At 31.0% G+C, this 20,231-nt stretch overlaps 1 long non-coding RNA gene across 1 annotated transcript in view; it reads left to right on the top strand.

Annotated features, from left to right (window-relative positions):
* The window catches only part of LOC148303020 (uncharacterized), an 81,741-nt gene that overhangs the window by 496 nt on the left and 61,014 nt on the right, over positions 1-20,231 (top strand). The window contains exon 2 of the long non-coding RNA XR_015838544.1: positions 15,057-15,251. This is a non-coding gene — a long non-coding RNA (uncharacterized LOC148303020). The remainder of the gene's footprint in view (positions 1-15,056; positions 15,252-20,231) is intronic.

Genomic DNA, 20,231 nt, shown 5'->3' with positions numbered 1-20,231 from the left:
ATGTGTCAATTTATATGGTGAATGTGTCAAGATACGTTTAAACATTCATTTCTTGATTTTATTTTTTCAAATAATAACTCTAAAGCTAACCACTTTTCTACGTAAAAGGAAAGATGGTTGTAGATTGAATATCCTCCTAATATTCTAATTATTTTCAAAAGGTTTCCTCGGTTATTTCCATTCCCCGAACGCGTAAAAGCTTTACTTACGTCGTATACGGTGATGAAATGACGGTTTGAAATTAAAAGTTGTCCCGTCGGCCTCCGTTTTATTACACGGCGGGGGTTTTATGGGCCGAGTAAGTTATTGGGACACTCAATAACGAGGCAGTACCGGGATTAATCAGGTGCTAGTTACGAGTTGTTTGGCTTTCTCGAGTAATTTGGTTTAATTAGTGGCCCCCCGTGGAGGCCGATGGCTCGCGGACCCTCCCGCTTGCTTTACTTAAGGCTCACTAAACTTTGCCAAGGACGGGGGTGTGTTCCAGATTTAAACATCACCCGTCGCAAGATTGGGCGAAAGTTACTTTGTACGCATAAAAGTGAGACGCGGTCAAATGGAACTTTATTATAAAACCGAGCACTTACGTTCGACATATAATGAGGTATCAAATCAATCAATATTTTTAAGTTCACAGGCTACAAACCATTTTTTCACCAAATATTAGTGTGTGTCCATATCCCTGCTTACAAATCTGAGCTTCTTCACTTAGGAGTAATTTATACATTTTGACATCTCAACAAAGATAAAGAAGAATATAGAAGTCTGAGTTTTTACAAGGATTACGACATATCATGAGCAGGTAAAATGATTACTTTACACGTATGTAACGTTCTGAGTTTCAAAATTTCAGTTGGTTGTCAATCATGGGTAGAATGGCGAATGTAACACGTATGTAAAGTGATCGCTTAACCAGCCTATGGTAAGTTGTAGGCCCTGGAAATAACCAGATTCTTCCTTATGTATGTTAAGATGACTATTTTTACATAACTCAGTTCATTCGATCTGTACTTTAATTATCTGGACCCACTCAAAATTTTGTCATTAATATTTCCTTATAATTTGTTTTTGTTTAAAAACTGCTTCTATGACAAGAAAGACACTAAATTACAATAGCATCGTCTGCTAGGAATTTGCTATCGACCATCCCTTCTTTGTGAGAACCTCTGACGACTTTGAGTGTCTATCTTAACTTTGACATTGTTATCTTTTTGTATTGAAGGAAATCTTTATCAGCGCGTTTCCTACTTGTTCCTCAGCGACTAAGAAAATGAACCTTTTTTATCATATATGATGTCTCGAAAACATTTAATATTCAATCAAATCCATTCGATTTAACCTTAAAATCATACTTGATAAAAATATGAAAATATAAATACCAAGTTGGTGCTTGATTTCCATAAAAGAACTCGCATTTCTTGCAAATTCGCATCTTATCCCAAGAGCTGGAATACTTGATTACCAAGTTTACTGCCACTCTCTGGTCTAAATAAACCTTAAAACTTTTTTCATTAAATGCTACCTAAATATGTTCCATTAAGAATATTAAAATACTCTATTAATTAAGTATGCGTAAAATTCAAATAAAATTATTGAACTTTTTAAACTTATTTACGTTTTCAATTAACTTGTTTTTAATGGATTTTTCCCTAAATTATTCATACTTCAAAGCACTTAAAGTTTGTTGATTCATCTTAATTTCTGGGTAAAAATTGTTATGCTTTCACTGATTGGTTGAGGAAAGATTTACTTTTATTTTTGTAAAAAATATGTTTTTTTTAAACGTTTACGGTATTTTTAATAAGATTTCTTAAAAAAAGAAGTTTGAAGTTAAATCTGAGTGGAGGTTACGTCAACAGATTTCATTGCGAAATAACCTTTTAGCTGACGCAACAAAAATTAACTCGGTAGGAAATGGTAGTAACGCGATGATTAAAATGTATACACAAATTGCTAAAATTACGCTCCAGTCACGAAACAAGTCTGAAACGGTTTCAGAGGAGAGGAGTTGAAAGCTTCACTAGTGTATTGTACCATTATTCAAATTTTAACGATGACTAACAATGTCTGCTCGATACTCGATATCTTGGAAGTGATTTGTCTTTTTACACAACAAACTCATTTCAATTTACTTTTATAAGTAATAAAAATATAGTCTCTTAAGAAAAATTAGTATACTATATAAGTTATTGAATTAGGTTTAACAAAAAAATATATTTTGCTAAATTAATCACAATTTTTTTTGAAATAAAATTAAGTACGACACTAACGTTGATGAATATTGTGTGTAAAATAAATGTTTCTGACAACTTATCTAGGCAATAGATGTAGCTTTTGAAATTTATTCTAGAAAAAAAAATATATTGTTTGTTTTTACTTGCAATAAATATAAAAACAACTTTTGCTTTTTTAATTTTATTTGAGTAACATGGTTATCAATCATGAATGGAATATTCGGTATAATTTCTCACTTGACCAACTAATGACAGTTTGTAAGTCCTGTAAGTACCCAGACATCCATATTCTCTTTTTATTTTTTATTTTTTTAAAGTAAATCTTTAATTAAAAATGGATAGATATGACCACAAAGTGTCAGCCGAATCAATTATGCATATATTTATCTAAATACACTTTTTTATTTAAAGTTATTTTTTTAATAAAATCTAAGTATATATAATATGTATCTATATGAATTAATTAATATGCGTTATTTTAATATGTTCAAAATGTCTGGCACATTATTTTATTTTACTAGCGACATAAAAAATTTGAAAGAAAGTATATTTTTATTTAAAGGCCTAACTTTACTTTCATAGTTCTGTTTTAATGCCGATATTTATTTTTTAAATTAACGGTCAGACATAGAAAGCTAAATGCGCGCTTTTTAAATCTCGTAAATGTTAATGAATGAAAACGAAAAAAGAAGGTTTTTGCGGATTAAATTTTCCCCGGCTGCTTAATAGGCAAGAAATTGGAGAGGGAAGCTCTAGTCTGTGTTAAAATTCCATTTTAATGAGGGGAGTCAAAGGAAAGAGAACTCTTGACTCCGGATCTCTGCTGCCTATCAATTACCAAGGATGTTATCATATCCTTGTCAATTTTAATCAGTATGGGTAAAAGTTCTTAAATTTTATTTAACACCCTAAAAACAAAACTTAGAACATGCGTATATGATACTAACCACCAAACAAACGGTCATTTGATAGCTGAATTTTTTTTTTGATGCAAAATATTCACAAATGTGTTTTTTATTATATTTTATCTATGTATAATATAGGCATCTGGTAATATAGCGGTATCTTTTTTAAAGGAATAACCCGCAAAGTCCCAACATTAAGAGGCTTGTCTGCAGGTAGGATAGTAAGGATAGAGAAGGTAAATGTAAAAAGTACATCACAAACATCCAGACTAATTAAAAAATATATAATTTTTTTAAATTAATTTTGCAATTGGCGGGAATCGAACCCACGACGCCAGTTTCGCAGTCGAGCGTCTACCGGCGCCTGTCAATAGTGGTAGTATTATATGAAGGCAATGTTAACAAACAAATTTAAGTGTAAAACACAATCGTAATGCTGATATTTTCAGGGTTTTGATCCTCTCCCCCATATAAGTTTTACTATAGATGGCAAAAAAAGGTTTTCAGTAAAAATAACTTTTTATTTCAACCTTAGATATCGCCGATAAAGTAACATGATGTAGATCTTTTCAATTGCAATGTACGTACAACAATCACAGGTAGAATGGAGATCGTTAAACGGTATTTGATGTGCTCACTAAAATCAGCTTTGCTGAGATTTTTTTTTACCTTGAAAAAATAAGGAAATAATGAACGATAACTGAAATGATTGGATATTGTCGGGTGTTTATTATTATTATTTTTAATTATCATTTACTATCGCCAAAATATTTTTTTAATGTTTTTTACGCTGTGCATCAAATTTTCTAAGCGTGTTTATAGTTAGGTTGTTGGAGAGAGCTAAGAGGAAAAGGAGGCAGATCAATCGTATCACTTTATAATGATAAACCTATGGCAAGACGTTTGAAAGATTCTCATTTAGAACAAACTTTTTTACTAACAAACCATCCTGTATTAACAAGAATCTTGTAGTATTTATTTCTCTGTTAATCATTTTATGTGACAGAAATTGGTTTACATATATTTTCGTTTACTTTAATTTTACAAAAAAAAATTTTTACATAAATATATAAGCTTTCAATTTATAAACGGTGAGTCATTTTTGATTGAAAAATGCTTTTAACTATTTGTAATGATAAAAATCAAGGCTTTCATCTTTATCATTATGTTAAATTACAAATTATTCTGCACTGCTATGGATTTAATTATGATATATCCAATATTAGTATTGCGCAGAAAAAAATAATGTAATTACGTTTTTATGTGGTATTTTCAAATTTTTAATTACACGAATACGTTTGGAATCTCCCCCTGACTTTTGACTTTTATTTGATCTTGATTAAAGTAAACATTTCTCTTCATGATCCACTGAATAAATTGAAAAATTAATTACATAGATAGGCATTGCGTTTAGGAACAAACAAGATGTCGGCAAACAGAAGACGTAGAAATATAATTAATTTTACAACCGCTGCAAAGAGCGGATAAAAACATTTTTATTTGCTCAAATAATATTTGCAAAGGCGTCGCAAAATTTAGTCGCCATCTTTGAAGCAATAATTTCCACTACCATTCTTATTTGTAAGAAAGTACAAGTTACAAATATAATAACAAAAACAAAAATATCTGCGTATATGTATGTATATTCGTTCATCTTGGAAAAACATACCGTACCTACAGGTATTGTACATTCTACATACATACTTCTTATATTGTACATACAATAGTTACACTGTGAACAAATACACATCTGTTCGTGTCTAAAGATGTTTTTTTTTTAACTGATGTCATCGTCTTATTTTACTTACATTATTTTACTTTGAGTGTGGCTCCAGCTTCTTCTTCACCCATATAGGTTGTGTCTTATGGAGTTTTTTAAAGCCTTGGCTCAAGTTTTATTTTAATTTTAATTTACTACCAATTTGAAACTACTAAAATCTTTATAAAAAAGGTAAATGTTAGTTTGTTCATCTTTCAAATCTATTCACGTATTTGCTTTGAAATTGTGTTAAAACATTGCATTTAAATACAGGCGTGTTTTATACAAACCTGTGAAAGGCGTTTTTACCTGTGACAGTTAAAAACAGTTTTTACCACAATGGCGTCGCCATCTATTGAACGTTTAAGCAACAATACGTGCGATAATAAGCATTGTTCATGATGGACAGCATGCTTTTTGTCACCTGCTGTCTCTAAGCATTAATATTTTCGAAAGCATTGTTGTTTCATAGGTTTTTAATATTTTAATTGCTAAATAAACATTTTGAAGTTGAACAAATAAGAAATGAGTGCCTATTTATTTTCCATTTTACTTTTCTGAGCCTCAGCAACGTATGGCCAGGACGATTTAGTATTAAGTAAAACCCTATCCCGTTAAATATATGTATATTAGACTTCATAAAACGAATTCTTTCATCCTGAATAAACGAAAGAAAATAAAGAACATTCCCTCGCTTGACATCAAGTAAAAATGCCAACTTATTAACAAATCAAACATTTCAGAGGGACGTTCGAGTAAATTGGTTTCGCTGATATGTTTATCTATCCTTATCCAGCTCATCACCCCTGTAGTTGTTCGTGGAAGGAAGAAAGGGTGGGGAGATCGGAGCGAGGGGGCGGGCGCGGCGCCAGTATTTTAATTAAGAGAACGTCTCAATATTGTTTCAGCTTCGTCGATGAGTAAGAAATAACACGCCGGCTTGTAAGGTGCAACACGGGTGGCAGGAAAAGTAAGGCTTTGATACTGCGCCATTCCAATAAGGGGTTGGATAGATGAAAGACGAAAACAACGAAAACGGGTCTCTATAACGTTTACGTTCAGTTTATGTAGTTTATACAACATTTACATCTGAGCAAATTGACTTGCTCGAGAACCGGTTCGGAGAAATTCGCAAATTATTTTTCTTTGTCGGCTGAGTTTAATCGTAACGTTTGAGGTGGCACTGAAAGCGATTCGAAGAGAAAATTGTGTATTTTGTGGATTTGCGTTATTTTACACTTACCAAATGTTCAAAAATAATGGAATGATTTATTTTTTACTGTAGTTTAAAGCAATATTTCAAACTAAGATTTTCATTACGCTCAATGATTTTGTTTGAATTTTCAATTCAAAAACGATTAATTAAATAAATATTTGTGTTCACGCTTTTAGAAACTGTGAAGTTATTTGTTTTCGCACATAAATATTTTCCCTTAAAACTACCCCTTACTTTTTTTTTCTTCTACTGTTTTTTTTTAATGTTTAAGATTGAATTTATTAATGTTTCTATATGAAATGTGTTACTAAATAGCTTTGTAAATATAAGTATAAAATTCATTTATAATTTTACTTTGACTTTTCGTTTTTTTATCAAGTCAAAATTTGTGGATGAAAATCCTGATAAATATGTACGCTAATAACTTCCATTTTTCATGTGAATATTTCACGATCTGTCAGTATTAATAATCGATTCAGGAAATACCATTTGAATGAAATGATATCCGCAAATATTTTATAATCGTTAAAAAAAATCCATGGAGAATTTCAATGTTCATAGCTACCGTATACGCTTCAAAGTGGAAGTACAGCAACTGACCTAATTATTAGCTAACTCTATGATTAAAAAATAAAATCTGTTATTGGAGGATTAAATTTTCATCATAGCGACTTAAAGATTTATCGTTTACATCAAACAACTTTTGGTATTTTTTTAATTAAAGGGATATTTTGAGCACTTTTTTTCTTATTATTTCATTTAACTTAACATTATATTGATAATAAAAAAATTGTAAGGATTGTAATTTAATTGAATTGACAAAACAATTTATCGGTTTATATTTTTACAGCGTTTTGTTGCCGATGATATCATTTGGAATCTAATTTCAAGGTACATTATATCTAACTATGATTAATTGTTATTTTTCTTCTCATCCTTAATCACATTCAATGGTGTTTAAAGCATTCAATGATACAATTGGAAGAGAGAAAAACTTAACTTTGATATTAATTACTTAATTAATTATTAATTATCAACTCAAAAAAATACTTATAAATTATGACTCCCCTGGAAACTTGGGACCTGTATCTCGTAAATATTTACTTGAAATTTCACACACGTTTATGATAAAATAATTAAATTGGTTAGTAAAACGTATTTTGTATTTATAAAAAGTACTGCTTTGCTAATATCTTCTATTGAAAATATCTAGAATTGCAGTTTCACTTTTGGACCCTTTCCTACCAACAAATACCGAGGAATATCATTATATTATTTATATTTAATTAAAATAGACTTTGATTATGAAATATTCAAAATATTTAAGATAAAATTAAAAATATTTTTAAAATGTAATTTAATGTCAGGTTGTGGTCCCGTGGTTAGTATCGCGGACACAGTTTCTAGGCTCTAACCAACTCTATCACAATTTGATACCTATTTTTAATAATGAGCCGCTTTGGATCACAGAAAAGTCCGTAATTGAAGAACCTTAGTAAATAATAAAAACACTTTATTTGTAAGAAATAAAAATCAGACGGTTTAATGAATTGTTGCGGCTACTGTACATTGCAAGTACTGGGTATTGGCCTGTTGAGATGGATTTTACATAATAATTAGCGTAGTCCTTAACAAAGTTTGAATGGAACTAAACTGCGTATCGTATTGCGGCAATTTGGGTAGGATTTATGGCGGCGGTGTTCCGACATCACGTCCGCTATTCATAATCACCATTACATTCAAGGTATGCAAAACAGAAGCGGGTGAATGGCGAGTTTTTTGTTCGGCGTTGTTCTGCGACCCTCTCTGCCGTCCTGCCGCCCTGCCGCCACGACGCCACGTCGCCCGGTTCCGGCGCTACAGGAGATGGCTTCAGTGAGCAGAGAAGGGGAGCTTTTAGTTTTTAACTGACTTTAATGAATAATTAATTTACACTGTACAAACTATTATCACTGTTTCTTAAATCACACCTAGTTTTACGATGTTTCCAAGCAGCAATATTCTAGCTAAATCGGTGTTTTTTGGTAAAATCTAAAACAAATGACAAATAAAATTAGACTTGTTCGACATTTACAGATACACGTGTATTTAACATCAATTATTTTTAATCTAGTTTACTTCAAAAATTGTGATACGTAATTTTTCGGGTAATAAAATGTAAAAAGATGCATAACCTTAATGGTGATGAAATGTAACACTGCAATTATTATTTAGATTGTTATAAAAAAAAAAGTTAAAGCAATTTTTTAAATATGTTTATTTTGAAGCAATTACAAAAAACAATTTTTTATGTTTATTTAATTAAATTATAAATGAAAATAAAAATTATAAATTTTAAATATTGTTTAATTTTACGAAAATAAACATATGCAATATCTGTCAGTAAAAATGTGAAAATTCAAATACTGATAAATACGTACTCGTATGAAGTTGTTGTTTTATTATATAAAATGTAGTTCCACCAAGAAATGCCGGTGCTAAAATAAAATTTAATGAAATATTATATTCAAACTAAATAAGGTTTTTTTTAAAATTTCATTACAACCAACAAATACCGATATCATTTTTGATTATCAAAACAATAAGTATCTTGCTGAGAAATCTTTTATATCGATAAATAAACCTGTCTGATACCCGAAAGCTCAGATCCCAACCATGACCTCCGTCATGATGCCGTAAGCTTTCCCAAAAAAATATTTTTCTCAATTCTCGTGCTTATTCGATTTATTTTCCCCCACAAATAAAATCACATTGGCCACCCATGTTGTTATATTATTTAGAAATGTCCCGTCAAGTAGGAAGTTACTTTCTTAACTGAGCTACCTACTTAAATGATTATTCACAAAACTTCAGACACTTTTTGATACTAAGTGTAATTACAGTTATTTTAAATCTTGTGGTCTAAATTTATTACCAGAACGATTAAAATGTTACGTTGTACGACATCAAATTAGTTTATTTGAAACTTTACTTTCGAAGGTATTCGCCAGAAGGTTGCTATCATAAAAATTACTTTAAGTAACGTATTTTTCGCTTGTTCTTTTATAAATAATGATGTAGTTGTATGTAAAGAGAATAATAACAACTATATTTATATATATATATATAAATATATATATATATATATATATATATATATATATATATATATATATATATATATATATATATATATATATATATATATATATATATATATATATATATATATATAAAACTCATTAAAGTGGTATATTTAAGTGTATAATTTTAATAAAATAATCCTTTTTCACTCCTTTTATTCACATGCCCAAACCATCTTAACAAACATTTTTTAATTTTATTAGTAATGCTTATCTGAACCTTTCATTCTTTCTTTATATCACTTTTGGAACATCAAAACTAAATCAGTTCTTGTTTATATAATAACGAGACATGGAATCAAATTTCTTCTCCATAATTTTCTGAGGCTACTTCATCTATTTGCGGATGTTATATAAATCTGAGGATAATATTATATTGTCATGTAATAATCCATATTGGATTTTTCTCATCTACTTGAGCGGATTCATGTACCCTTATCTGTGGCGTATGAAAAATTGACGACGCGCCATTATTTGAACAGATCAGATAAAACATTCCTTGTATAAGGTTCATTATTATAACTAATTGAGAAATAACGAAAATTAATTACTCACGAAAACGAGGTTATTTATAACACGATAAAAATACTAGTTTCTAGGATATATTCACAGATTCAACGACTATTTTTATAAGCAAAATGGACTCATGTGATATTTTACTTTCGTGGATGCATTCATTAGAATGTGTGCTTAGCACGTTTATTTCCCATGGAACGTATCTGTTTATTTATCAAATTGATAGTCACAGGAAATTTTAAAATATATATTTTTACTTTGCAAAGACAATGTGTTCCATAGTAAAACCCTGATATGACAATACATGATCTATCACTGTCTTCTACTTCCTTTCATCCTTTAAGCAACAGCTTCCTATGACTCGGCGTCATCTTTTTCCATATATTGCATCCTAATTGTAAAACTATTATTATACTGCGGAAAATTTTAATCAGATATTAATCGTGTTAATACACGCATCATCGATATATAAATAAAAATTTAATATTTGCTTGTTCAAAATCGTAAACATCCTTAAGTAATTCACCGCTTGCTTTGAAAGATTGAAATGCTACGAGCATTCGAATACGGGAGTATTTTCATATACCTAAATGATAATCTTTATTTTACGTAAATACAAATGATAATCTTTATTTGTTAGAAAAATAATATCATATATAGTTATGGTTATTCCAAAATTGCTTTGTTTTTTGACGAATATTTCATTTAAATACGCGCGTGTTTTTATATATGCATAACACATCGGAGACAGATTTTTTAAAAACATATTTTGTATCGCAATGGCAATGCCATCTGTTGAAAGTAAAAACAGTACAGTTAAAACCAATAATTGTTCATGGCGGAAAGCTGCTCAATATTTTACACCCACAGGCATTTTGAAATTGAATGTAGAAATGTGTGCTTTTTGCTCCATTCTTTCTTTTTCATTTAACCAGATATTTAAAATTTGCTCCATTCTTTCTTTTTCATTTAACCAGACCGAGCCGCGGTAATGCGTGGCCGTTTATATTTAGTTCAAATTAAACTATTACGTTAAATAAACGATCGCATAACGAGTATATAAACGATCGCGTTATATGAACGGTCTCGTTATAATAAATAATATAACGCGATCGTTTTCCATTTAAAATAAATGATCACTTAACCAGCCAGGTCGTAATCTCTGTAAATACCCAAAACCCCATATTTTTTTTCATCTACATATGTTGAGATATCAAAATGTAAAAATAACTCCTGAGTGGAGAAACCTAGATTTCTGAATGAGGATTTGGACATTCCCAAAAATGTTGTAAATTCCTTTTTTCAATTGACTTTCGTTGAAACTAGCATAACAAGGTTTTTTTTATAAAGGGATCTATTCATTACGATATCCAACCTTCCGTGGAAATGATAAATACTGCATATTATAATAGGCCTAAATACCAACAAACTTTAATTACTCGAGTCGAATATTAAATCAAATCGTTTAGTGGACCATTATCGCATGTGCCAAAACGCAAACTGCACATAAACCTAGGCGTAAAATTGCTTAACCGTTGCTATATTCGAGTATGACGATGTATTTTCACAAATAATTCGCAATCTTCATCAACGTTTTCATCTCGGTAAGCGTTCCCTGGCGTTCCCTCTTGACCGCGCCATCTGTGGGTCAGGTTGGCAAACAGACATTCTACCCTCCTTCTCCCCTCGAGTCCCTTGCAAATATACAGAAGTCCTTACAATAATGTTTTCTGACCAGAGCCTTATGGATGAAGTTAGGGTACTTTATCTGAGAGGATGGTGTTTTTACGTATATTTGATACGGAGGCTTTAGTCATCGTCAATTAATTTAATCTAATTTCCATGTAGCAGTAAAAAAATAGATTGAAATAATATGTTATTGACTTATTTGTATAAATGTCGTTAAATGTTTTTTTATCAAAAATCTTGTTATGATATAATTCTCTTCTCAGAACATTTCACAGTCAGATAAGAGTTCGATTATTTTCTCATTTTACCTTTTATCTGTTCGAGATGCCCAAAAGTATAAAAAAGACGCTAAGTATATTTAATATAAATTATTTAAATAATTATTAGAGTATTATTTTATTATAAGATTTAAAAAAAACATGTTAGTTAATTGAGATGAAAAGAATAATATATACTTAATAGAACATAACATATTAAATTTCAGTCAATGTATGTACAATACATGGAATGAATGTAATATAAATTTACTTTAGTAGGCACTTAAAAATATTAAAAATCTGTTTTCGATTGTACAAATCGTCGATATGGATAGATATTATTATACAAAAGGAAGTGAGCAGTCCTACGATCCAGATTTATACCTGGTAGTGATTATATAATAGGATTCAAATAATGAGTGTTTGGAGCTGAATGTGAGGAATATGGCTGCTGTAAAGAAAAGGAAATAAAGAGAAATAGAAGTAGAAGTAATTAAAAAAATAAGGAGAAGAAAAGTAGCCGTAGCTTGGTTACGCTTGCGATAGAACAAACTTGTGTAAACATCTGTTGAATTGTTTAATAAAATATGCATGAATGAAAGTTCATTCCTCTTCTTCTTCTTCTTATTCTTGGTGTAGGCCTTGTGGCCTGTTTTGAAGGGGGATAAGCCTCCTGCTATGTCGATTCCCAGCTATCGATCCATATCTTTGGTGGTCTGCCCGGGAGTCGTCTACCATAGGGTTGGACGTACAGTACGATGTGGGGGAGTCTGGATGGTTTCATTCTCCTCACATGCGCATACCATTGTCTCCTTCGTTGCCTTCCCCACCTATCTTGCATGTTTCCCTGATTCTGGCATTTCTTATTCTATCTCAAGACTCTTGCCTGATATGCTACTTAGAGTCTTCATTTCTAAAACTCTGATCACGTTTTTTGTGCCAACGGTGTCCGCTCTACTTTCGATCCCAGGCGTCATGGTGGTTCATACTTACAAAAATCGAAGTCAATATTTTCATATTAGCAACACTTTTAGGTCCTTGTAAAAAAATGTTGGAAAATTTGCTAACTACCGTCGCAATATCGAGAGTAAAGTTTCAAGTTGTTTTTTTTTTTCATTTTTACTCTGAACTAAACTTGAGTATAAAGTAATACGTTAAAATTCAGCGAAATAAGCTAAAAAGTTTTTTGCAGGTTTGATATCTTACGGACTTCTTCTACCTGTGAAATTTTCCATAGGAATTACTGCCGGGTCGTTAAAATGTGTTAGCGTTGCGGGGCTCGGGCGCTGGGTATGGCCTTATACTTTTACAGCGTCGTATGCCTTCTTGTATTCAGCTAGACGAAATATCTCAACTTGTTCACGCTTTACGGTCATAGAAGCTTACTTTATTTTGGCAGAAATTTTATACAGACACTTCTTAAAACTTTCTTAAGTAAGGCAGAAAGTTGTATTTTTTCTGAAATATATACAATATTATGAGATTTATACTCTTTCGATTTTATTTTTGAATGTCACATTTTAGGTCACATCATTAATTTTTCACGCCAACAATTACGAAGCACGTAAATTTATTTTGGAAACTTTTCTTTTCCAACGTGTCGAAGTGCTAACGTTTCTTTGTGTCATGTTCATGAAGGACTCGTTACTTACGTATAATACAGGGAGAAAATTTATTCAAGCAAACGCGGCCCGTACGTGCTGGGTAAAAAAAAAGTATCCGACATCAAACGCTGTTTTCATCAGATACTGCAGCCTTATGTTTCGTTCAGACAACCGTGGATCTATTTTTCTTGTATACGGTCGTGTACGAAACTCTCGTACATCACAACAAGAAACTTCCTTTGAGAACATTTATTTGATCCATCCATCCGTTTTATCCACTCCCGCGATAACAAGAGAGACCTTCGCTCCCTGCTAAGCACCCCCTCTTGCCATGACGCGTTCTGCCACCCTTTATAAAATTCAGACGTCCCGTTCCTTCATTATGACTGAGCATTCAATCTGCCTTTTGACGGTTGCCTCCCTTTTTCCTGCTCATTTTTCGATATAAAAAACATAATTGTTGTTGCCGATTTTCATAACCAGTATACATATCAAAAACCTTGTTATGAAGAGAAATAAAATATAAGAAGGAAATTATCTTTGAAAAAATAATCATCTTACTGAAATCAAATAAATATTTCCCAAAACTAATATTGCTAGTTAAGAACCGAATTATTCAACCTCAAATTTTAATGTTTTTTAGATAATGTTATTCAAGTGTTCACAAAGATCGCTCACTCCTTTCAAGAACGTCATAAATCAAAAATCGTCAATTTTCAGTTGTGCATGTTTTCGGAATGCCCAGAAAATGTACTATATCCCAGCAGAAGAGGCATATTTTTAACTTAATATTTACCCGCTACAGGGCAGAATGTGTTGTTTTTGCATTTTGAAGAAAAGGTATTGTTTAATTATTTTTTTAAATATACTAAATATTTTTCAAATGGAGAAAAAACATTCAAGTTTTACCTATTTTTACTGTGCAACAGATCATTTGTTTAAAATGATCTGTTGCACAGTAAAAAGTTCAATTAGTGGCTTGATGTTTATTTTCAATACTTTATATAATATATTTTTAACTTTAAAAACGTTCTCCTGAAAAATCTTTTTTTTTTTATGACGTTCTTGAAAGGAGTGAGCGAGATGTGACGAATAAATTTACAACGGTTAATATGAAAATTAAAAATTTTTATCAAACCGCATCTTTATTTCAATGCACATATTACGTTCATTAGTTTTTCTTCTTCATCTATGTTTATCTTCTCAGGTCCTCCTGACGTCGACTATCACTTGAAAGTATTATAATTGTCCTTGTCATGAACAGCTCTAAGCAGCGCCTCGACGGTCCTGATCCCCGTCTAATCTAGTATATTCTAGAGCCAGGATATTCCTGTTCTCTGCCCACACCTCGTCAATCCTATTTAGTTTAATAAAATCAAACTAAAAAAAATTGGCACAATATCTGGTATTAGTACCCCACTCTGCGAAAACATGATTCTCATTTTCAAAACAACCCGTGTAAGCTTACCTGAATTTAATTTGGATTTAATTCAAATTTACATGTATATTTAACGTAAATTGTTTGTTTATTATGAGAAAACAAAAAAAGGGTCAATCAATGTAAAAAATTATGATGGATCCCACAAAAGAGTAAACAAATTTCAACTCTTGGATGTGATTATTTAAAAGTATTTTTTTTCTCAATTTTTTCACAAAACTGGTTAAAATATTGTGTTTAAAAAGCTCTCATGATCATGTGAGCCTGAAAAGTAAATTATTGAACTGTTTTAATGTTCCCGGTATTTTTGTTTCAGATGCACGGAGTAAATTATTAGTGCCTTAAGTAGTGTTTCGTGTTTGAGTTAAAAATTTCCAAGTTAGGAGTATTGAGCATATTATTTGTTTATGCCATTTTTTCGGAAGTAAGTGATACAAAGTGAAGAAAAGTTTTAACAAAAGAAGTTGTTTAGCATTTTCCTCCGAGAAGCACTTCTTCTCGTACTTTTTAGGTAAGTTTTGTGTTTTGTTTTACTACAATACTTATCAACATCACTATACTTTGTACCTGATGAAGACTTTTGCCTTGTTTTGTAAAATTGAACGGTTTATTTGTCCTTCCTTTGACATTTTCCCATACAGTGAGAACAACCTTACACAAGAAGCTTTTTTTATAAATACGAAAGTACTTTCAAAGGTCTACAATAAAACTTTTCTTTGATCTTTATAGACCAAAACCTTTTAGTTTTTTTTTCCTAAATTTATACCATAAATGAAGTTCTTTAATGGTAATAAACTCTAAAATAGTAAAATTAATAAAAATATATTAATGAATCAATTTAGCGGAAAGATTGTATGTTTTTTCATTCTTTTTATATCATTAACTAGATACACTTTTTTGTCGACTTTCCTCATTGAATTTTTTTTTTAAATAGAGTATAAAAACGTGCCAATGAATGTAGATATATGATTAGTTATATAATGCAACACTTATAAATAAACACCACGTTGGTGATTATATTAAATTCGATCCCCAACTATCAATCCGTCAAAATATCAAGATATTTTAATGAGTTTAAAACGATAAATTATGTTAAGAAGCGCTCTAAAAATACGGGCCATGACCTTCAAATCCACACCTGATCGATCTGATAAATTTCATATAGAAAGTATTCCGCACAAGAGTTTTTTGGGGATAAATTTACAAACATAGACAGGATTATGCAGTAGAGATTTAATGACTCTTCCTAGTGACAAGTTTAATAATATTTGATTTATACGCAGAGATTTCTTTGTTTTGAACGTTTTGTTTGCTCACATTTTCTACACACGTGATGCGAATATGAATAATTTGATTTAAAAGACGAGCGTCTCGACACTTTACTTGAATTATAAAAAGCGTCCCTGAAGATGTCAAAAGTTATTTTAATATTATGAATAAAATCAAAATTCATGCATGCACGTGATAGACTTTACGTCGTATAAGAAGATCCAAGTGTGAATAAATCAAATCATATAAATATTTAACACACATGAAAATTTATGATTTTTTTACTCTAAAAAATAATGAGGATATTTTTTATCACTTTTCATATTTCATAATAAAATATGTTCATTTATAACATCAGTGATGATTGACTGGTACTTTCATCTTTTACATCAACCACTTCTGAACCTGGCTCTTTCTCATTATTATCCAATGCTTTCTGTACTGAGGTTGGAGTTCATCTGAGCTATCCGTTTGTTGTGATACCTATGTAAGTATACATTCCTTTATTACTTATTGGATTGCACATAGCTGATTGATCGATTTGAACATCAAAAGACAAGTCGATAAGTTAAACAATTTATAGACAACACTTTAAGTGTGTTCAAATACATGTTCAGAAATCTGTTAGGATCTTTTCTCTATTTAGGTTAGGTCTTTAGTGAGGATCTCGCATGCATCCAAATAAAACTGTCTCTGTTTAATAAAAACCTAACCAGTCCAATCACAGATGGCTCTAGTGAGCTCACGTGTACAGTGTCATGAGATTAATGATATAAATATGTAGGAGTTCCAAACATTTGAGTAGTATCGTTGTCAATCATGAGTAGAAAGGTGAATGCTGTACATGTTTATAGTGATCACTCAACCAGTATATGACAGGTCATAAGCTCTGATAATACACAGACTTATATATTCTTCTTCATCTATGTTGAGATGTAAAAATATTTTGTTTTGTCAAAAGAATCTTTGCTTTAGGCAATCTATATGCGTTGTTTTAAGTAATAATTTATATGTGTTGTTTTAATTATATAAATATGAAATTGTCTTTTGACCACGTTAATAACTTGATTTCTTTTTACTTTAAAACTTACTTTGTAACTAATTATCATCAAACTTTCATTTTTTTGTCGAAAAGTCTTCATATGAAAGATTACTTGGCTATAAATTTTCCCTAACACATACATATGTACATGAATTCAAAGAGGCGGTCTTCGATATTCAGGAACAGATGACCTCGAGCAAAATAGCTTTTTATGCCATACGTAATTTATCTTTCCCGCTGCCGGTCATCGAAGGCAAAAGGCGGCTTACAAGAAACGTCCATTAGCCCGAGAATTAAGTCGACCGGTGGTCGTACCGCTCCGCTGTATAGTCACCCGAACACTCTTCCTACCCTCTACAAACTTAGCAAGGCTGACCCAGCAACCCACTGCATTTTTTTTTCTTCATAATACATTTTTATTATATTAGGGGTAAACGGGTATGAGACATTTGGTCAAAAATTAGCCTAAAAGAATTTTTATTTTTATTTTTTTTATTAACATTATAATAACAATAATAAAACCCTTATCCGCACCCCAATGATGCATAGGGCACTGCGTCACATAAACGCAGTGTTATCTTGATCGTTTACACATGAAGGAAAGGTGATCAGCCCTCCGCTTCAGGTACCAGTCCAGGGTAATAATATTGAATAAATATTACAGTGAAAAAATCACTTATATTTATTTTACCCCCCTTGGGAATCGAACCCGGGACCTCCAGAACGGCAGTCGAACGTGCTGACCATTACTACTATTAACATAAATTGTTTATATTTATTTAAATCATAATTTTTAACATATTATCAAATAAATTTTGCAGAGACCCACCAAGCCACCTTTTGTGTCTTGTCGGTGGAGTTCTTTTTCAATACATTTTTATATTATTTTTAACCATTTTAACCTAATAAGTATACACACACAAAGAGAGAAAAATTAAGAATATATATACATTTTGCAATTTTCATAAAATTAATTTTTGATCATTTACCCATTCCTTTATTTTCCTTTTTTTCCATATTTTATTTTACATATTTTATTGTCGGCTACAAATTAAAAATGTTCGGAACGATATATTGCAGTGTTCGACTCCCATATTTATTACTAATTTTTGGCCTTATCATTTGGCCAGATGGAAATTTAACAACTTATTATTTCAAAATGATGTATCAGGTGCAATTCACCAATATAATGAAAAAAACGTAACATTATTTTTGATAAGAAGAATAAGTTATAAAATCACTTATGCTTTTGAACGAGCAATGCTCGCGGACGGCTCATGTGAATTATCGCGCCTACCCGAGTACCGCTCGCGTGTTTCGACTTGTTTGCATTGCATAAGATAAACAACCAGACTGAGTTCGCCGGTTGCCACTTAATGCTTTTTTACTGATTTTTTTCTCGATATATTGCCAAATTTTTTGCCACGTTTTTTTTTAAGTTGACTTGTTTTATTTTTTTTATGTAAGGTTAAGTTTTTTTATAATATTTTTGAATGCTTATGCAAACTTTAAAAAAAAAGAATATATAACCTGAAATTCGTAAATACATTTTTTTAATTCGAGAAGAAAATAAGATACATAAAAAATATTCAAATTTTAAATGAAAACACTTGTTTTTTTACCATTGAAGTAGTAAAAAATATATGTTTTCATTCATATTTTCGTCATGTCTTACCACAAAGTAAATGCCGAAACAATAAATAAATGAATAAATGTTCAGATAAAATTTTCATTTGTGTGGCCAAATATCAGTCTAGTCATTTTTTATCCGGTCAAATTGTTAAGTGATTAATTGAAAAGCCTTGTTTATTCTCGTAAATAATAATAACACCTCTCATTTTTGCATTAAAAATTGAGTATTTTAAAAAAATAATCAGGCATTTTATATAACAGAATCAGCTTCAACAACTAAATAAATTCGTGTTTGAAATCAATAAAAAATATTAGAAAAGTAACAAGTAAAATAACAGCAGTTTCTGCTTAATTAAAAGCTTCTTTACATCTCACCAATAGATGTCTCTAGTGAAGTTTTAGTGATTCATGAACAAGGTTTCTAAATTGGTTCATATATATAGAACTTCCAAGAATTTGAGTAGTGTGGTTGTCAATAATGGGTAGAATTGGTGAATGTTACACGTGTGTAAAGTGATCACTCAAACCAGCCTATGACGGTCGTAAGCCCCGTAAATGCCCAGACTTCCATATTCTTCTTCATCTTTGATGAGATGTCAAAAAATAATATGAAAATAACTCCTGTAATTGGAGATAATCCAGATTTTGTGAACAAGTATTTGGACACACTCAAAACGTTGTAAAATAACAGCATTTTAAAATATCAAGGTCTTATAAATCTGGAGTTATAACTTATTGTAGCTAGGCAAAATAAAATTTCTTAAAATTATAAATAATATTCAAAAGAATACTTTTTTTATAAAAATAACGAATAAATATATATATTTTTTTTAATATCAGAAGGAAATATTTTTATTGAAACTCTGAAAAAGAAAATGATCAATAAATTCAAATTTTTGAAAACAGATAGATCGATGTTTTTTTTAACTTATTTACATAATTTATCGTTTTTTTTATTCACGTGCTTTATGTGTGTGCATTTTGAAGATACAATCGATTCAAGTGCAAGTGTATATATTTTTTGGTTTTAATGCACAATGCCTCTCATACGTTGGCCCTAGTAATAAGTCCGTCCATTGTACGGCGCCGATCGGCACTCAGTGCGGCCGACGCGAGCCACGTTGGCGTGTCAATTTGTCAGACATTTTTTGTCTGCCCGTTAGGTGGAACTTATCATCAATCCCAGACAAAGGTATGGAGTAGGTGGGCCGGTGTGTATTGTACCACCAGTCTACCTTTCTTTCCACTTTTCTTGTTCTCTTTTCGCGCTCCCGGCAAAATGAGGAGTATATAATCAATCTTTTTTTCTCTTGATTAGATCGCAGCACCTTGTGGCAGAGATTTATGTGTAGGAAGACTGATCATTTCGCTTTTTTTAAACTTGTTTTTTGGAGATTCCTATTTCTGATTTTTCGGAATACCGATGCTCTTATTTATTTATCGAAATTGCTCTCGATAAACAACGAACGCTGGAGGATGACATAAACGAAACTGGCATTGAATTGTGTATATTGTCGATGGATACCCTCTGCAAAAGCTCAATCCAAT

Source organism: Brachycentrus maculatus, unplaced genomic scaffold (genome assembly GCF_059751285.1).
Source record: "Brachycentrus maculatus isolate JH-2025_06_01 unplaced genomic scaffold, ASM5975128v1 h1tg000392l, whole genome shotgun sequence".
In the NCBI taxonomy this organism is placed as follows: domain Eukaryota; kingdom Metazoa; phylum Arthropoda; class Insecta; order Trichoptera; family Brachycentridae; genus Brachycentrus; species Brachycentrus maculatus.
This window is presented reverse-complemented; position numbering and strand designations above follow the sequence as displayed.